Here is a 12,441-nt window from a genome sequence, read left to right as displayed (position 1 = left end):
CCCCCCCCACACACACACGAGCACGAAATTATATTGTCTCCTACTTGAGTTGCCCTGTTCTCTGGAGACAATGCCTAGGGCTCCTACAGGGTTTCCCCCAGCACTCACCTAGCACAGGGGCCTGGGGACATCCTTTGCCTTCCTCAACGACCTTTGGCTCTTCCGACAAGTTCTGCCAGGCAGGCTCAAGGTACCTTCTGCTATCCCTAATGCCCTGTTTTGACTGGTCACCACAGAGCGGACCCAACTCATGGGGCAGGATGCCAACACTACTGCCTTTCTACTAGCCAGCTAAGCCAAAGACAGTGTAGCTGGGTCTCGTGTCTCACCATACCTACCCACCACAACCACCAAGAGCTACTCCCTGCAAATGACAACTTACTCCCCAGCCCAGGAGGAAGTGCCCAGTAACCTGGCTCCATGCACACACCCCAACACACCCAACAACAGAAAAAGCTGCGCAGACTCAGGAGGGAGGCCCCAGGAGATTGGCACTTTACTAAAGCAGTAGCTAACAATTTGGCAGAGTAGATTGTGACTCCTCAAGTGGGCCAGGAAATCTCTTTGGTGGGTCATAACTGGCATTTTTAAAAGAAAAAAGAAAAAATATCCAACCCTGCCATATATACTGAGGGTGTTAGTTATGTCATTCCCTGAAGCCTGTGTTTGATTTTGTAAATATGTGTGTTTGCTATGTGCTGAGTTGTGAAGCATCTGTTTTATTTATTTTGGGAGGTTAGGAACCAAGTCCAAGAGACCTGCCCATGCTAACTACACATGAAGATTCAATTCTTTGCACAGGTCACAATCAGACAATCATCACGGTCATTCCCCTGCAGTGAACTGAGGGAAGCTAGAACAGAATCATGATAAAATAGTAAGGAGTCAAATTTCAGAAGAGCTGACAAAAAAATAGAGTTAAATATATTTCTGTATTGTTTTGGTACGAGGAACTGAAGCCAGGGCTGTGTGCACACAGGGCATTTCCCGCTGAGTCCGTCTGACTGGGGCTTTGGAAAGCGCAGTTCTGAGAGGCCTTTGTCCTAAGCATGCTGGCATGAGAGGTGTGAGGTGCGAGTGCTATGACCTCTCTGGGTACTACTCTTTTGATTTTGAACCAACCCTTTTGTTTTGCTTGTTTAGTTTTGTGTGGAAGAGCTGAGAATTGAACCAGGGTCCTGAATTGCTGAACGTGAACTCTACATCAGTGACTCCTAGACTGGAACAGACTTTTGAAAAGGCATGTTGAATAGTGCAGAATGGAAAACCAAACATTTCACTGTATTTTTACATTTTCATCATTTAGGGAGGAAGGCACGTGTTATGTAGAGCTTATCCAGCGCTCAGAGGACAGCTTTTAGGAGTTGGTTCTCTCCTTCCACCATGTGGGGCTTGAGGACCGAATGCAGGCTGTCAAGCTTGGCAGCAAGCACCTTTACTCACTTAACCATCTTGTGGGCCCATTTCAGTATATCCTTAAATTACAGTTCTATGCAAGTCTACTCACTGTGTATTCTACTTATATGACATTCTGCAAATGGCTAAGTTTTAGTGGAAGAAAACATTAATAATTGCCTGGAGTTGAAGCTTTAGAGAATTTAATAGTGAAGGGGCATACGGAGGCATTAGAACTGTTCTTGTTTCCTCTGGGTGATTTTGGCTGTTCCAGAATTTTCTATGTACTCACAGAGATCCTCCTGCCTCTGCCTCCCTCCTGAGTGCTGGGACTAAACGTGTGCTCCACCATGCCTAGCTGATTAAGATTTAAAAACAAAAACAAAAACCCAACCATGAACAGAGGTTGAAATAGAAGTATTGCCACCAGCCTGAGACCAGGCTGCAGACTGAAAGCCTGTCTCAAAAACAAAAATATAATCTCAAAACAACAACAAAAGCCTTAACACATAGTTTTATGGGGTTTGAGGGTAAAAGTAGCTCATCTATTCTGGGTTGCATTCTTCACTGGTACAGTTTGGAGGTGATGCAATATGATAATGCATGGGGATAGCCTGGGCTACATACAGAGACACTATCTCAAAAAACAAGCATGAAGCCAAAGCTGGGTGGTTGGTGGCTCATATACATAATTCTAGTCCTTGGTAGGCTGAAACAGGAGAATTGCTCTGAGTTCAAGACAGTGTGAGGTAATAATAGTTCGAGGCTAGCCTAGGCTACAGAGTAAGACCTAGTCTCCAAAAAGGCGGGCAGGGGGGAGGGGGAGCTGGAGAGATGGCTCAGCAGTTAAGAGCACTGACTGCTCTTTCAGAGGTCCTGAGTTCAATCCCCAGCAACCACATGGTGGCTCACAACCATCTGAAATGAGATCTGATGCCCTCTTCTGGTGTGTCTGAAGACAGCTACAGTGTACTCATGTGTCTTAGTCAGGGTTTCTATTCCTGCACAAACATCATGACCAAGAAGCAAGTTGGGAAGGAAAGGGTTTATTCAGCTTACTTCCACATTGCTGTTTATCACCAGAGGAAGTCAGGACTGGAACTCAAGCAGGTCAGAAAGCAGGAGCTGATACAGAGGCCATGGAGTGATGTTCCTTACTGGCTTGCCTCTCCTGGCTGGCTCAGCCTGCTCTCTTATAGAACCCAAGACTTCCAGCCCAGGGATGGCACCACCCACAAGGGGCCCTACCCCCTTGATCACTAATTGAGAAAATGCCCCACAGCTGGGTCTCATGGAGGCACTTCCCCAACTGAAACTCCCTTCTCTGTGATAACTCCAGCCTGTGTCAAGTGACACACAAAACCAGCCAGTACATCATGTAAATGAAATAAATCTTTTAAAAAAAATGGAATGTAAAAAAAAAGAGGAAAAGAAAAAAGAAAGACAAAAAAAAGGGAAGGAAGGAAAGTGGATAACTAGGCTGAGAGTGGAGATAAGTAGTTAGAACACTTGACTAGAAAGCCCCAACGACCTGTGCTCCACAGGAAACGTGTGTGTGTGTGTGTGTGTGTTGTGTGTATGTATGCGTGTATATGTATATGTATGTATTATGTGTGTGTATGTATGTGTCTATGTGTGTGGACATGTACGGGTGTGTATTGTATGTATTATGTGTGTGTGTACATATGTGTCTATGTGTGTGTCTATGTGTGTGGACATGTACGGGTGTGTATTGTATGTATTATGTGTGTCTGTGTACGTATGTGTCTATGTGTGTGGATATGTATGAGTGTATTGTGTGTGTATTGTGAGAGAGATGACCAGAGAGAGATATTTTTGAGACTCTATCTGGATCTACATAGAAGCTGTAAATCTACAAAGATCTTTGGACTAGATCAGGTGTCAGGTACTGTGTTTACTCCCTAGGTGGCTGTAATTTGCACTTTTAGAGCAGCCAATCTAACCGGATCATACCCCAGCTAGACACTTACCTATGCAGCACTTTGGTAGCCCCAGAGAACACAGAGCAGGTGGCATTGCTGTCCCCATTTCTCTCACTTAGAGTCAGTGCAGTTCTGACACAGTAACATGGCTTGGGTTTTTCTGTGGCATACAGGAAGGCAAGCATTGAGCATATCACTCCCATCATGCTGTGCAACACATCACTCCCATCATGCACTTATACCAGAATTCAATTCTGGCCATGATGCTCCTTAGTTGTGTGACCTTAGGAAAATACACCAGTATCTCCACGGAGAGCTCTGCAGCTCAATGACCTTTAGCACTCTGTAGACAAATAGAGGTGGCAGTGACTGGGTGAGGTGAAGGAGAAGTGGGAGGGTTGGCAGTTGTTGGAGTGCCTTGAAAACAACAGCAATAGACTTTTGGGCTAACTTTTGGAAGGGGAAGGAAATTAGAGAGAGAGGCTGTGAATTAGCTTCATGAAAAGCTAGTTCCCAGGTGTCAGGAAGGACAGGAACCAGGCAGCTAAGGACATCTAAACAGAAAGGTGACTAGCTTGTCCCTTCAGGGGATTCTTGGTTGGAAGAAATCATGCTCATTTTTCTGTGGCTTTGTATTTCCCACTCAAATTCCAGGAAGAAAGGTCGGAGTGCCTTAATGGAGCCGGGCTACCTGCCACCAGCTGGTAGATGGGATGGCAGGACCTTGGGCTGAATGCCTACCTTGTACCATTCAGGTCCCATTCCCAGGTGTGGGGATGCTGGGTGGGCAAAAGCCACAGGCGTTCAGTAGGAAGTCAATGCCAGCAAATGTTCCAGCCCAGGAGCCCAAAGTGCATGACCTTGTGAAATCCTAGGTCCATGTGTCATGTTTCAGCACACATGGATGATATTTGGACAGCATTCTGGATGAACTGGCAAGGAGATCCAAGAGGAGGAGCCTGGCAGGGAGGTTCTGGCCACCTGTTGCCCTACTGCCCCAGGAGTATGTATGGAACCCATTAGTAACCAACCTCGAGGAAGCTTGAGCTTAGGTAGTAAAACTTCAGCACTTTTGACCCCTGTTTTTCCTCACCAAAGTGTCGCAGGTGTGGGGGGGTGGGAGGGTGGGCGTGTTGTTTTTGTTTGGGTTTGGGTTTTTCTGAGGTCAGGTTTCTCTCTGTAGCCCTGGTTGTCCTGGAACTTACTTTGTATACCAGACTGGCCTCGAACTCACAGAGCGCCTGAGTGCTGACATTAAAGATGCCTGGTCCAAAGTGTTTTTAAAGTTGTTTTTAAATTGTTGAGCCAAGTGTTGGTGGTGCACCGCCTTTAATTCCAGCACCAGGAAGGCAGAGGCAGGAGGATATCTGTGAGTATGAGTTCAGCCTGATCTACAAAGCAAGTTCCAGGACAGCCAAGACTACACAGAGAAACCCTGTCTGGAAAGACCACGTTGTTGTTATTGCTTTATGCTACATGTTTTCTCAACACTGGGGATCGAGCCTACAGTGCTTTCTTAAACTCCAAGTTTAATTTCATTTAAATTTACTTATTCATTTATTTATTTTAGTGTGTGTCTGTTTATGCTTCTGTGCCGTGATGCACAAGAAGAAGTCAGAGGACAACTTGTAAGAATTAGTTCTTGGGTCTGGAGAGATGGCTCAGCAGTTAAGAGCACTGACTGCTTTTCCAGAGGTCCTGAGTTCAATTCCCAGCAACCACATGGTGGCTCACAACCATCTATAATGGAATGTGATGGCCTCTTCTGGTGTGTCTGAGGACAACGATGGTGTGCTCATATACATGAAATAAATAAATAAAACTTAAAAAAAAATTAATTCTCCCCTTCTACCATATGGATCCTGGAGATTGAACACAGGTCCTCAAGCCTGGTAACAAGTGCCTTGGTCCATTTTCATTGGGCAGGACCTTGAGTTTTAAAAGGGGCCTTTGTCAGGTCAGGCACAGAGTCAGGAGGGGTAAGGGGCCTTGGTGGTGCTGACAGACTTGATCACCTGCATACTCTTTCTTTAGGTTTTCAGAGTCAGGATTCCATTTTCAGAAAATACAGGCAGACTTTATAGATGTATGGGCTGCCTGGCCCTAGATGCCAGGTGAGCTTATATTCTCCTGTCTTCATTGTCCTAGGAAGGTTGGTATAAGGCTGAATGAAGGTCTGTAGTTTAGAGGCAGCATACAGGCTATGGGGTGGACATTGAAGCGCTCAGTGCAGAGAGAGGGCTCTCTAAGAAAGGGGAAAGAACTTACTGACGACTTCCAAACAGTGACGTGGTTTGAGGATCTAAAAGGCCATAAAATCTGGACAGATGGGACATTTCTTCTCAACCCTTCTCTGTCCTATCTTTTTCTGGGAGTAAAAGGTGGCTGCTCTGAAATTGTAACTGGCTTATTTTACCTTACAAAAGTATGCTCAGTTGGGCAGTGGCGGCGCACGCCTTTAATCCCAGCACTTGGGAGGTAGAGGCAGGCAGATTTCTGAGTTTGAGGCCAGCCTGGTCTACAGAGTGAGTTCTGGGACAGCCAGGGCTATACAGAGAAACCCTGTCTCGAAAAAACAAAAAACAAAACAAAACCCAACCAACCAACCAAAACAAAACAAAACAAAACAAAAAACCATAAAAGTATGCTCAGTACTCAAACCTCTTCTCAAATGAAAAGGCACAATAAAAGATGGTTTCCTTAGCTACAGCCCTGCCCCTCCCCCTCCCCCACTCCCACCCCTGTGCTAGGGATGAAATTCAGGGCCCCTGGCACGGCTGGCACTCACTGTACCACGAAGCCACACACACACCCTCAGTTCCAGAAGATGATTTCTGGACACTCAGTTCCCACCCACTACACTGTTTACCCAGCTGTTCCCACGTTTGCATTCTTCCTTTGAATCGGTCTCCCTGACCCTCCCGCCTGCCCCGCCCCAGGTCACATCTCTACTTCTCTTAAAAGGCTTTGGTCACAGAGTATGGGCCCAGCTCTTCTCTCCAAACTGGAACTTCTACAGGTAGAGTCCCACTTGGCAGATTACCTCATCTACCTACTTTTGGGGGGGGGATGGTATTCAAATCCCCCTCCTCCACAAAATCTTTCAGATCTCAGGTAAGCCTTCTCAGTCTTGGGAGCTGCACCCCACTGTTTAGCCCCCCCTTCATACTGTCCATCCCAGAAGTTAGACCTCTGTCTCATTCTCCTTGCCACGACTGTCATCCCAGACAAGTGCCTTACCAATCAGACACTCAGGAAGGATGACTGGAAACTAGTCAGTGGCTTTGATCAAACTTCAGTTTTTGTGGTCTCAGAGAGAAGCAAGGAAGACCTGGGAGCCTGCAGAGATTATTTGGTATTTTTGTGTTTGAGAAGTTACTGAGTTTTTTATGGGGGTCTAGACAAAATAAGAAATATGTTGTGGCTGGAGAATTGGCTCAGCAATTAAGAGCTCTGCTTGCTCTTCCAGAGGACCGAGGTTCAAGCACCGACGTCTGTCTGTCACTCCAGCTGCAGGGGAGCAGATCCCTCTTTCGGACTCTTCAGTCACCAGGTGTGCATGCAGTGCACTGACGGATACAGGCAAAACACTCATACATGTAAAATAATAACCTTTTAAAAAGACTTATGTATTTATCTTCTATGAAAACACTGTAGCTGTCTCCACACACACATGAGAAGAGGGCTTCAGACCCCATTACAGATGGTTGTGAGCCCCCATGTGGTTGCTGGAAATTGAACTCAGAACCTCTGGAAGAACAGCAAGTGCTTCTAACCACTGAGCCATCTCTTCAACCCAATATAATATATTTTTTTAAAGAAATGTTTCTGTACTCAATGGATCTGCTCCCTTGAGAAACACATCTGCTTAGAGAAACAACTGGTCCTGCAGATGTTTTCAGAGATGAAACATTTCTGACTCACAGAGGAAACCTCACTGAGGTAGAGCCTAACTTCAAAATAATATCTGAAAAGTGTTCATTTGACCAAAACCTGGCATCCTTGGATATGGATGCCATGGCTTGTTATTTGATTTAATAAGTCAAGGAATTTTACTGGTCATGCTATGCTCTTTCTTCTCCTGGCTGGTAGGATACCTCCAGTGTAAAAAAATATAGATATTGTGATAGAGCGAGCCTATGACTTCAGAGAAAATCTAAGCACCATATCCATCTAATGAGAATCAATACAGTATTAAGAAACAGACCATGGCTAGAGAGGTGGCTCAGTGGGTAGAGGATAGGCCCACACCAAAATATAAGAAAGAGACCAAGCAACACAGAGAGTATGGTGAGATAGTTTGTTTATTTAGACATCACCAGATATTTAAATAGTTTTTAGTAATTTCCTTTAACTTCTTAGTAAGTCTTGCAAGAGCATCTTAATTCTCATCAAATCTAGTCTAAGTCTGTAACAGCAAAAGAGAAGACGTATGGACACTCGGAAGTAAGTGTCTCACATTTATTACCTGATTGTCTCCGGAGATTCAGTCAGCTGGCTTCCATTTTCAAAACTATTTATTTATTTTAAGTGTATGGGTGCTTTGCTTGCATAGATGTTAATGCACCACACATATGCCTGGTGCCTGCTGAGGACGGAAGAGTTATTGGATCCCCCAGAACTGTAGAGATGGTAGTGAGCTGTCATGTGAGTACTGGGACTTGAACCAGAGTCCCCTGGAAGAGCAACCAGTGCTTCATCATGTGTGTTCCTTTGGAACAGCAGTAAATTCTCTTAACTGCTGGGTCATCTCTCCAGACCAAGTTGGCGTCATTTTTATATTTTGTTATTACATAAAATGTATCTTTCGGTGGTTTGATTTTTTTTTCTTTTTAAAATAGAGACTTTTTTTCTGGCTGACTTAGTTTTATTTGATTTTATTTTTAGGTTTGAACCTGTTTCAAAGAAATCATTCTGAGTTCTGTCAAATGGCACAAAAATGTTTACTGTAACAAATTCCTGGTGATTTAAAAAAGAACCCACATTATCTTGAAGTTTAATGTGTCAAAGGACAAGTTTAGGACCAGTGAGAGGGCCCAGTGGGGAAAGGGTGCTCACTTGCCGCCCCAGCTTCAAGGCAATTCCAAGAATCCACATGGTGGAGGGGAGAGAACTGAGAGAACTGACTCCCACAAATGGTCCTCTGACCTCCACTTGAGCGACACGGCATGAGTTCCCTCCCCCTGTCCAAATAAATGTAAAAACATTTTAAAAGGATACATTCAGCCCAGACAACCTATATTTTAATATGACTTATATCAGATTGAAGTCCTGGCTGGCCTTGAACTCACAGAGAGCCACCGGCCTCTGCCTCCCCAGTGCAAAGATTAAAGGTGTGTATCCCTCTGCCCAGCGTTACAAGCCTTTTAGATCAGGAACTTGCCTACCTAATTATAAACATGATCACCTCCCCCCCACACACACACAGGAAGGCACCATGGAACCTAGAATGTTCTCCAGCTCCTCAGAGCTAGTGGGGTGTGATGTCACCTTTGGCGGGTCACATTCTTCACTAGTTTGACAGCTCTGAAGAATGTCCCTGTTGAGATTCTTCAAGAACCTCATACAAAACAAGCCTCTGGTGAGCGAGCCAAGGATAACACTTCTTCATGCAGCCAGCCGCATCTGTGCTTGGAATTCTGTTTTGGGAGCACTAGCATTTTTTTCACAATGGTAAAGCATACGTGTTTTAATTTTGAGGCATAAGATACTGTGTGACCACGCTGGACCTTGAGCTGGATGTGCTCCTCAAAGTTATAAGCCGTAAGGGTCACCTTGTCATTGAAATAGCTCATGAGAGAAAGCAGTGGATAGAAGGTGGAGGATGCCTGCAGAAGGAACCGGCTGCGACCTGCCCACCTGCTCAGCTGCTATGTCCAAGTGATGCAGAGTATCCCGAGTCGCTGCTGCACAGGCTATTAACGTTACACCCGTAACTTCTTTCCAAATACTGTTTCAGATCACTCAGCTATTCCAATGCCTTTGCATTGTTTTTGTCAAAACTACATTCTGAGGAATATTTTTTAAAGCTTATTATTTTTTCCCAAAAGGTTTATTAATGTTTATGATATATATCTATATAACGGCTTCCTCTGTATGTAGGTGTTAATGTAAGTGCAGTGCCAATGGAGACCAGCAGAGGGCGTTGGAGCTCCTAAAATTGAAGTTACAGGTTGTGAGCAGCCTCATGGGTGCTAGAAACTGAAAGAATCCCAGGTCCTCTGGAAGAGTAGCAAGTGCCACCGAGCCATCTCTCCAGCCCTAGCCAACAAGATTTACCACCTTTAATTGCCAGGTCAAATGAACAGGCTTAAAAAAGTGCTACTTAAGTTAAATCTGCTATTTACTGACATTTGGGAATAACAGTAGTAATAATAATTATGGTGATAATAATATAATGGTAATTAATTATATTATCATCAACCCATTTTAAAAAGTGTTTAGAGTTTTGGATTCAGTTTTGAAAGCTTATAGGTGCTAAAGAGCCATATAGAGTTCCTTCCAACTTCAGTTATAAATGTCCCACAATGACCAAAGAATCCTATTCATTTGTCAATCATTGTTGAAAGGTCACTCTCTTCTTTGTATCTGCTACCTCCAAGACAGCAGCCCCAGGTGGCATTGCTGTCATAGCCCTGCAGGAAGGGGGCTTTGCTGTCCACAGAGCAGCGCTCAGAGCCAGTGCTGGGGAAGGGGAACTTCGTCCTTTCCCCCCACCCCCACCAGCTGCAGTCCACTGGGCCAGCACTGCTCCCAGGCCATTGCAGCTCGCGGGCCTGCAGCTTCCTCTGCAAACTGACCCTCCCGCTCGGTCGCAGGGTAGCTGGGGCTGAGGTAGAGGAAAGCAACCGCCATCCCGGGTTGAAGGGTTGCTGCCCTAGAGAGTTCCTGTTGAGCTCCCGAGGTCACAGGATGTGAACCACAGGAGCAACACAGCAGCCTGGGTCACAATGGACACTGTGGAACCCTCTAATGTGTTTCTGTAGTTGTTATTTTATTTTTTGTTGGTTTGTTTCTGAGACAGGGTCTATGGTAGCCCAGGCTAGCTTTGACTCTTATACTCCCACCTCAGTGTCGAGATCACCGGTCTGTGCCACTACACTTCCCTAATGCACTTAGATTTTACACTTGATTTTATCCAAAAGGTGGACAAGCAATGTGTTTGTTTCTTTTTTTTTTCTTTTTTTTTGGTTTTTTTGAAACAAGGTTTCTCTGTGTAGCCCTGGCTGTCCTGGAACTCACTCTATAGACCAGGCTGGCCTCAAACTCAGAAATCTGCCTGCCTCTGCCTCCCAAGTGCTGGGATTAAAGGCGTGAGCCACCACTGCCCGGCTCTTTTATTTGTTTTTTTAAGAAAATATTTTTTTTATTATATGTAAGTGCACTGTAGCTGTCTTCAGACCCAACAGAAGAGGGCATCAGATCTCATTATGGATGGTTGTAAGCCACCATGTGGTTGCTGGGATTTGAACTCAGGACCTTCGGAAGAGCAGTCAGTGTTCTTAACCGCTGAGCCATCTCACCAGCCCCTATCTATGTTTTTATTACGTGTATTATTTTGTATATATGTGCGGCCATTCTTGTGGAGGTCAAAAGACAACTGGTGAGACTTGACTTTTTTCTTTCCACCATGTGTGTTCAGGGGATCAAATCCTCAGGCTCGTATCTTGACTCATTGTGCCGCCCCTCCTACCCTTAATGTTCTTAGTTAAAGAACACTACCCTAAACAAGTAGAAATGGAAACCCTTGGTCAATTCTCATCCTCTTCGCTAGAGTAGGTATATGTGTGGGTTCTACAAGTACACAGGATTAAGTCTGGACTGAAACAGAGACTCAGAGAACCCAGGCTCATGTGCACCTATGAACCTGTGTTAGTGCACAGCTCTAGAATGACTTTCTGATATGTAACTGTAATGGACATGTACATCTGGGACTCAGGTTGTATGCAACTCAAACCTTTGTCTACCAAGTGCAAAAACCTGGGTTCTGTTCTCACCACCACTGAAAACAGACGTAAGCCCAGGAAAACCAAAACTCCTGTTGGCTGCAGTCGCTGAGTTTCTAGAGACTGTCAGAAGCCGCTGGAGCTGGTGTGGGGAAGTCTTTCTCTGAGGCCAGTGGGACGCTATGACTCTGCAGTGGTAAGTGAGGTGGTGGCTCTAGCGAGAGGCAGGAAAGTGGCTCTAGATGCTCAGGGGCTTTGGCAACTAATGTTTCCCCCTTGTCGTTGCATCTTGGTTTTACCCACTATTGCTATATGGCACTCCTGTGTGACAAAGCATACACAGTCTGGTGAGTTTGAGGAAATCTTTCTCTGCTTTAGGGTTATTGTACTGTGAGAAAATCTGATGCAGACATAGACATGGGATTTTTGTCAACTTGTATTTTAATTTCTTTTCTGCCAGAAGGGTAAAAAGACTTGTGGATTGGGAATTAGAAAGTAAAAGGGGTGTGTGTGTGTGTGTATTAAAGTCTTGCTGTGAGATTGTCCGGTGATCAACTCGGAACCCAGTAGTGTCTCCAGTACTGGGACACTGCTCTCTGTGCACCCTTAGCTGTCTTCCAACTGTCTAGTCTAGTTCAAAGCTAGGACTTAGGTACAGAAGAAAAAGGCAAGGACTTTTTAAAAAGATGTTTGATTATTATTATGTATATGGATATTTTGCCTGCATGTAAGACTGTGCCGTATGTGCACGCCTGGTGGAGATCAGAAGAAAGGACGGCAGGTCCCCTGGTACTAAAGTTACAAATGGCTGCTAGCCTCTGGGTGGTGCTGGGAATCAAAGCTGGGTCCTCTTAATTGCTGGTCATCATCTCTCCAGCCCCAGAGGCAAGGACTGGAAGGACCCCACCCTTGTCTCTGCTAGGCCCCTGTTCAAGAATGCTCAAGAGTGAGCTTTGTTCTAAGCTACCCCGAGCTTGCTTTTTGATTTCCCTATCCCACATCTGAGCCTGTCCAAGGCATCCTGAGAATTTCTAAGCTATAGGAAGCTTGAGAATTCCCTAGGGCGGGGGCGGGGGCGCAGCAGACACACGAGCAAAATTGTATGGGAGTGAGATAGCCAAATGGCTCAATGGGTAAAAGGGTTTGCCATCAAGCCT

The 12,441-nt window shown here is 45.2% G+C and overlaps 1 protein-coding gene across 7 annotated transcripts in view; it reads left to right on the top strand.

Moving 5' to 3' along the window:
• Mical3 (microtubule associated monooxygenase, calponin and LIM domain containing 3) overlaps window positions 1–12,441 on the top strand; it is a 201,824-nt gene that overhangs the window by 3,033 nt on the left and 186,350 nt on the right. For 2 of the 7 annotated variants that reach the window (XM_031383250.1, XM_031383249.1), the window contains one exon: window positions 1,144–1,240. The exons of the other annotated variants lie outside the window; for them this stretch is intronic. The gene's annotated coding sequence lies outside the window, so the exon portion shown is untranslated. The remainder of the gene's footprint in view (window positions 1–1,143; window positions 1,241–12,441) is intronic. 7 annotated transcript variants of the gene reach the window in all.

Source organism: Mastomys coucha, unplaced genomic scaffold (genome assembly GCF_008632895.1).
Source record: "Mastomys coucha isolate ucsf_1 unplaced genomic scaffold, UCSF_Mcou_1 pScaffold20, whole genome shotgun sequence".
NCBI classification, from domain to species: Eukaryota; Metazoa; Chordata; class Mammalia; order Rodentia; family Muridae; genus Mastomys; species Mastomys coucha.
Note: the sequence above shows the minus strand (reverse complement) of the source record. Positions and strands in the feature narration are given on the sequence as shown.